Here is a 7516-nt window from a genome sequence, read left to right on the forward strand (position 1 = left end):
GAACCATTGAATTTTTATCCTTCTTGAAATCCTTCCAGGAGACATAGCTTTAAGAATATCATCTTTGATTTTGGATTTGAAGCTTGTTATGGTATTTGGATCAAGAACTTCCCATTCTAGTGACATTAATGTGGGAATAGGTATGTCATATAATTCTCCATGAACACCTTCTCTTAATGGAACCCTGTATTCTGCAAAATACACAAATATATCCACTGATTTGTAAAATGAAGGTGGTTTGTCTGTATACATGACATCTGCAATCCCCTTGTGAATTGCTTTGAATGTGCCACTTAAGCTCTCAACAAGCTGCCACTCCACAGCTGTTGATGGAAAGATAACTGAAATTAAACAAACAACAAATATATCAGAAGGAGAAATATTGTGTTGTATCAAATAGATAAAGTTTTGTTGAATTACAATAAGAATGGAGAATTGGATGTTCATCCAAGTTCAACACCATGTCTTTGGCCATGTAGACATGTTGAACTTTTGCAAGCCAGCCATTGTCGGTCACTTTGAAGGCAAGAACACGACCTTTCCAATGGGATTTCACTTCATTTCGCTTGGTTCTTTTCACCCTGTGGGTACCTTTGCAAGAGGGAAGCATTGTTACCTAATCATTCACACGAAAAGACATGGGTTTCCAAACACCATCTTCTCTCGTGTTATGAAAATCACAAGAAGTTATATTATGAGAAGGACGACGTGAGGATGCCATAGAAGCTCACAGATGAGAGAAAAATAGTGAATCTTTTGAATCGTGAATCTTTTGAAAGTGCAAAGAAAGGAGAATAAACCATATGCCAAAATGAAGGGAAGGTGGAAAGTAGACGTTTGAAAAAATTTGGTGTTTTGTCATTAATAGCGTTGTTTTCAAGGCTTGAAAAGAGGATTTCGTATCTTCATGCTTGATTTTTTGAAATAAAAAATGGAACAAGATGTCACTATTTTGGACCCAAACTTTAATGTTAGCCATCGTAAACGTCTAAATGTAGCCGTTTTAGCCGTTCGCCACTAAAATAGAACCGTTAAGAGAACATTTAGAGGAGACAAGAATGCCATACTTTTGTATACGTGTCAATTCACAATTGGACAATTTCTTAATCCTTAGATTAACAAACAGCCCTTTTCTAGCCGTTTTTGGCCCTGATGAACACGTGCGGTGTTCTTGGTGCGTGCCATATCCATGTACGACTATGCTAACGTGGTGATGTGCTGGTGTCCTTACATGGGTGTCTATGTAGATCTTGAGCTCAAGCTTTCTAAAAAAGTGAAATGAAAATGAAGTGATAGAAGGAACTATTAATAGTTTTTTTTAAGGGCAAAAGAAAAACCTAACTAAACTTATTTTCTTAGCCTTATTACATCTAGATTTATGCTGGTGCGTGCACAACCCAACACCTCCCTTGTCTCCTCATTCGTGCTGCACGCCAAGCACCATGCCTCTATGGGGAGCATTGGTCTGCAACCATTCAAGCTGAGTATGACTTTTTGCAGCCTTGCATGCCTCTTACGCAAGCTTAGATTATTGGGCCCACTCCCTAACCAATACCCTTCCAAAGGTTGTGCAATAAAACCAATTGAACATCTCTTGTAGATAGTTTATACGTGTTCCTCCTACAGAAGCTCCACCTCCATGTCTTGTATTTTTGAAATAAACCCCTCTTGCTTTATAATGTGATTTCTCCATCCCTTGGATACTCCACATGTCGAGCGATCCATACTTGTTCATGAAATATGCACCATGCGCATAAACTATGTGCTGTACACATGACAATAGAATTTAATTAGAAAAAGTCAAGGTTAAAACACCTGTTTAATTTTTTATTGTACAACTTACCATATAGTGTGTTACTTTACTCTCTCCCCAAGCACCTAGCACACTTTTGGTGAATTCTATGATATGTTGTTGGAATGATGCTCGTTCTTGGGCAGTTGTGCTACTTTGATTCATAATGCAAACCATGTTATTGAAATTTATCCAAAGCTGTTTGCACATATTTACAAGAGCTGGCATTGGACAATCTACATTTGTGGTGATTGCACACAAGTCTCTCCAGGGTCCCCAAGTCTTCTTTGAATTCTCTATGTTTGCTGGCTTCTCCAAAAATCTCCTTGCCTTTGATCGAGTCATGGAGGCCTTTTGAACAACCTTGTATGACATACCAAGGGCCTGCTTATTCACTTCAATTTTCATGTTTCCGCCATGGCAGCCCAGAGAATTCAAAAGATACTCTAATTTAACAAGGGCTGCAACTTTCCTCTCTTGTGTAGGCATTGTGAATGCATAATCGATATGGCACTTAAGCAATCGATCAAAGATTCTCATGAATGCATGAAGTGTGAAAAAGTGAATATTCTTTAGTGGAAAATTAATGATGGGGCTCCAATTTAAATTCCTGTTTGGTTCTCCTAGCATATCAGGAGACATGACACCTTCCACCCATCTTGCATTTGGTTGTTCCTCATCTTCATCATCAGTTGACTCGGTTGGATCTACTGCATCTTCTTGTTGCTTCTTCCCTTTCTTGGGACCTTTCGAGGCATCCTCCCAACAAAACCAACCTTCTGTATACCTTTTCCATTTGTCTTTTTCTGCCTAGGAATATCAATTTGAGCATTGCAGTATGGACAAGGCCATCTTGCACAACCCATCATGCATTTAATTGTCTTCAAATCTCCCCCAAGATGCCAATCCATCTTGAACTTTCCTATGTTTTCTATATCTAAAAGTTGACCATCAATTTGCTTTTTGATTACATCTGTTATCGAGGGAGTCCTTTCAAACATCCATGTCAATACCTCATGTGTCTCCTTCGGTACCTCGAATGCACCAAGCCACCAGACCTCTTTCTCAGATTGCACACTAAAACTTGGTTTGGTAGTCTTTTCCCATGCACAGATCATGATCTCATTCATGAGCGTAATGCTCATACGTTCCAGCTTCCGACCTTTTTCACAATTTGGCACTCATCTAGCTTGAGCACAAATGAAAGTGTGCTCCCCAAAATTGCAAATAAATAATAATTTACAATATTCAAAACAAAATAATCGTCTTCATTTTCTACTGAAAAACATGAATAGTAGCAATTGCAAGTTCACCTTCTGGTGAAAGACCATAGAACTTCACCATAGCTTGTTGTAGTCTCTCAATATGAACAAAGATGTTATTGTAAACATCATAGTGAAATTCTGTACTTGTTGTCTTGATTTTCTTTCTGCTCGACCCTGTGTCTAATGTTAGTGTGCCCTCAACGTGATAAAATTATCCTATAGCTCACTGCACATCATCATTATTGATACGCTTGACATTGTGAATCACCTTGAGTGTAGGAAATAAAGTGCCAGTGTAGGAGGGTTTGCTCTTAATGGAGGGTCAACTGGATAGAGATGCCCATCAACCCAAAGATCTATATTTTTCTCCTTAGCTATCCTACGAGCTTGGACAGATTGTGCATCAGTAGGATGGGTTTTTTTAGAGCTACCATACTCTTCAGGAATACGAATGTGTAAATCAACCTTCCGTTTTCTAGCTTCACAAGGTGGGCTACACATACAGCTTGCAAAGGCTCCATAGCTAAGTAGAGAAAGAAGCTAAAGCAGAGAGATCTTGAGAGAGAGAGAGAGAGAGAGAGAGAGAGAGAGAGAGAGAGAGAGAGAGAGAGGGAGTGAGTGAGAGAGACTGTTAAAACTTTGCTGTTTGCAGGTTTAACACAAATCCATTTTTCTAAGTAGAAAATGATATTTTTGATATACAAATATACTAACATTCATCAATAAATTACATTTATGAGAAAATTTAAAAAATAATAATTTTTGGGATTACCACAATTTTGGGATCTCATGGATGTAGTGGTTCCTGACAGTTAGTCATGTTTATGGGGTTGTGGGGACCTGACAGTTAGTTATGGATGTACTGGCTCCTGACAGGCCTCTGACGTGACCCTTGAATTACAAGCTTTTTGGAGGAAAAAAATTATTTTCATTATACATATTGGTTGGGTGGTCTTTTTTCCACCTCAAAATGTAAAAAAATAAAAAATAAAATTTTTTTACTTTTTGGGGTCCACCTAAATACGAAAATGTTTTGCTGATGTGGAAGGGAGATATGGTGGGAGTTAATGAGAAAGGAGATTTCAAACTGACAAGAAAGATTCAATTTGTAGAGAGTGAAGATAAAAAATTCAAAAAGTATGAGAAAAGTCAGAAAGAGAGAGAGTATGAGAATATTCTCTTTAGAAAGTGAAACTAGGGGGGTATGGCTGATGTGGCAAGGCAAAAAATAGGGGTCATCATAGCCTTTGTCTCCCTTAAGCCCAGCTTTTTAAGCTCTAATCCCTTAAAATTAGGAATCCTTATTAGGAGGCCCTTTCTGGGTCCAAAAAATTCCTAATGATGGAGATTATTTTGCTAATCATATATTAGAATTTTATGTCATCTATAGCCTTTCATGTTGCTAGGTCATTTTGTGTATATTATTTGTGATTTGATGAGTGCGAGAGTGACCAATTTAGGTGTCGTATGAGTTTTATTATTGCAATTCATATGAACCTGTGAGCCATGCCGTGGTGCCTCTAAGTCATGCTTGGTCAATGATCCTCTGAGTCTGTTTATGGTATTCCATGTCCATAAGAACCTCTGAGCCATGCATGATCATCCTCTGAGCCATGTTCAGAACTCTGAGTTTACCTTGCAGGTTATGACATCGATAACTACTTTTGTTGTAGCAATTTCTGAGGATAGTTTTTTCCTCCAATAGGAGGACTTACAGGTATATATTTTATCATATGTTGATGCATAATAATCATAGAAAAATATGCTTGATTTAATGTATGTAGAAATTAGCTTAGTAAATGGAATGTGCGAATGTGCACAAGGTTATTTTATGAGTTATTTTTGTTGGCCATATGCCAAATGTTCAAATTATTTATACACACTTGTGCATGGCATTGCTATATTCCTAGCACATATGCTAGAAGAGTTTTGATTATTTACACTTAGTGTGTGAACAAGATCTAGTGCTGGAGCTATTTTTGTAAAAAGTGAATTTTTGTAAAAAGTGAAAAAGCAAGCCCAATTTTGTATGCACAACTATTAATAACTCCTTGGGCTATTTATTGAATCAGAATTCTCAAAAAACTCATGACGTGGAAGTGGAGCTACATGCATGTGGGTGGAGATTGCACCCAATCTTGTCTTGGTGATGTTGTTATATGTCTCTTGTTTATGTTATGTTTTTATCTTTCATATCAACTTGATGCAAGTCTATGCTTTAATCTTTGATGAGTTTATGAGTTTTTAATTATTTCTTCACACGAAGTACAAAATGTCTCGTGATAGTGAGAGTGCTCCATTATCTTGTTTAAGGTTCTTCAGCTTATTAGCCTCGGCATGTATACGGCGTTTGTAGTTTCCACTATTTTTTGACAATGCAGTAAAGTGGTATTTGTTCTCTTACTCGTTCACGTGCATCCAAATTAGAGGTGGGCCCATTTGGCTGTCTTCTCTAATACCACTTCTAATTTGTTGTTCTTGGCCTCTAGATCCTTTGCTTTTTGTTCCAATTTATGGTTCTACAAATGCTAAGCATAAACAACTTCTACCAACTCATTGGATTCATTCTCCTTGTTAGACAGTCGGGCACTTAACTGCTTGATCTGAGCTTCCTTCATCATCATCATCCTTTCAGAAGATATCCAAACCCTTTGTAGCACCAGACTAGTAAGCCTTGTTGTGTAACCAAGCAAGCAAGCATTGCCCTCACAAACATATTTGATCAAACAAGTTAGAATTGAAAATGTAGCTGATTGTTGGGTTGAGGGATCAGGTTGGTAAATTAATCCTTCCACCGATATATCAACATGCTTTCTCCCTAATTCCTCGGAATGTTGCATTACATAAGGCTCACATAAGGGTTGACCTTAGAAGCCTCTGTTCTCTTATAGAGAGGAGCATACTCATCATCTAGATCCACATGTATGAATCACTTCTTAGAATTATTTTTGCTACAGGCCATAAAACAATATTAAAATTGTAATTAACTCCTTTCTTTGCAAAAATATACGGTGTAGTAAAACATTATCATTAATTTCATACACTTACGTTTCAAATAACATAAAGTTTAATGCCCTCTAAACATATCCATACCTCCATTGAGCACTGTAGCAACACTTCATGATGCCCTTCTTGATGCAATCACACTTCTTGGTAGTAAAAGAATCGGATATAGAAAATCAATAAAGGTAAATATAACTTTTTGGTTCCACTTGAAGTCACCAGAAAGTCAAATCTCTCTTCATTGCTATCCATGCATAAATAGTATGTGAGGAAAGAGGAGATTCAAGTGAAAGCTTAGAGGCTTCCTTGAGAGATTTGAAGATTTGAATGGAAGGAAATTCAAATGAAGAAGAGTGGCTATTGAATGAGGAAAACTTTCCCAATGACAACCACCATAACTTCATGAAAATGCACTAGAATAGAACTTAAGCGTGTTTAATTCCATTGGAAAAAAACTTTTTAAAACACTAAGTTTACTTCAAGATATAATTAACATCTTCTAATTCCATGTTGTACTTATGTCAGAAAGGTAGTTGCTTAGTTACATATGTCAGAAGTATTCTCGTACTTGTTTTCTTACTTTATAGAGTACTAGCTTTTCACATTTATGACTTTTCACACATAGTGGTTGAAGTTACGTAGAATTTAAGAACATTAGAATAAAATAAGCATTGAATATCTTTAGAAAATATGAAAAAAGGTGAATTTAGATCTCGGAGGGTTCACCATAAGTAAACCCTCTGTATCACGTGTGTTCAAGGCCTATTTTAAAAATTCCTTATATGTTAATTTTTCATAAATAAAGCATACCTTTTTTCTATTCAACCCTTGAATACCCCCTTTAAATGGTACCCTTCAGAAGAGAGAGAAACTGAATATAATAATATTTTTTTTACACTTTTCCTAGATTCCAGGAAAAGAGAGAAAGCCCTTAAAGGGCCCATTTGGAGCCCGAATGTGAGGCATGTATTAGAGTACTTCAAGTCTTACAACATTGAGGATAGAGTGGTACATGGCAAGAAATCTCAAAGAAGCTTGAGTGGAGAGCCTTATAATTCATATGAGATGGGCTTTATAGAGGTCAAGGAAGGCAATTTACATAGGGCTTTATAGAGGTCAAGGAAGGCAATTTACATAGGGACCCAAAGTCACTTTTCATTACAAAAGAACTCGCTCCTAAACAAGAGAGTGGTGTGACAACATTTCTTTTCACCTAGCCTAGTGAGGAGCGAAAGTTAGTTTTCATTGTAAAAGAACTCACTCCCAAACAAGAGACGGGTGTGATAACATTGCTAAGGGAGTTCCAAGACATGTTTGCTTAGAAATGCATTGATACGAAGGGAATCCTCTTGAATTAGTAGTCTACACACTATTGCTAGCATGAAAGGTATACAATTAAAGACCTTAATGAATCCCAAATACGAAAAAATGGTGAAAGATGAGCTTCAAAGATGTG

The sequence above is a fragment of the Cibotium barometz genome, chromosome 59 (genome assembly GCF_041138505.1).
Source record: "Cibotium barometz isolate CiBa-2024 chromosome 59, ASM4113850v1, whole genome shotgun sequence".
NCBI lineage: Eukaryota > Viridiplantae > Streptophyta > Polypodiopsida > Cyatheales > Cibotiaceae > Cibotium > Cibotium barometz.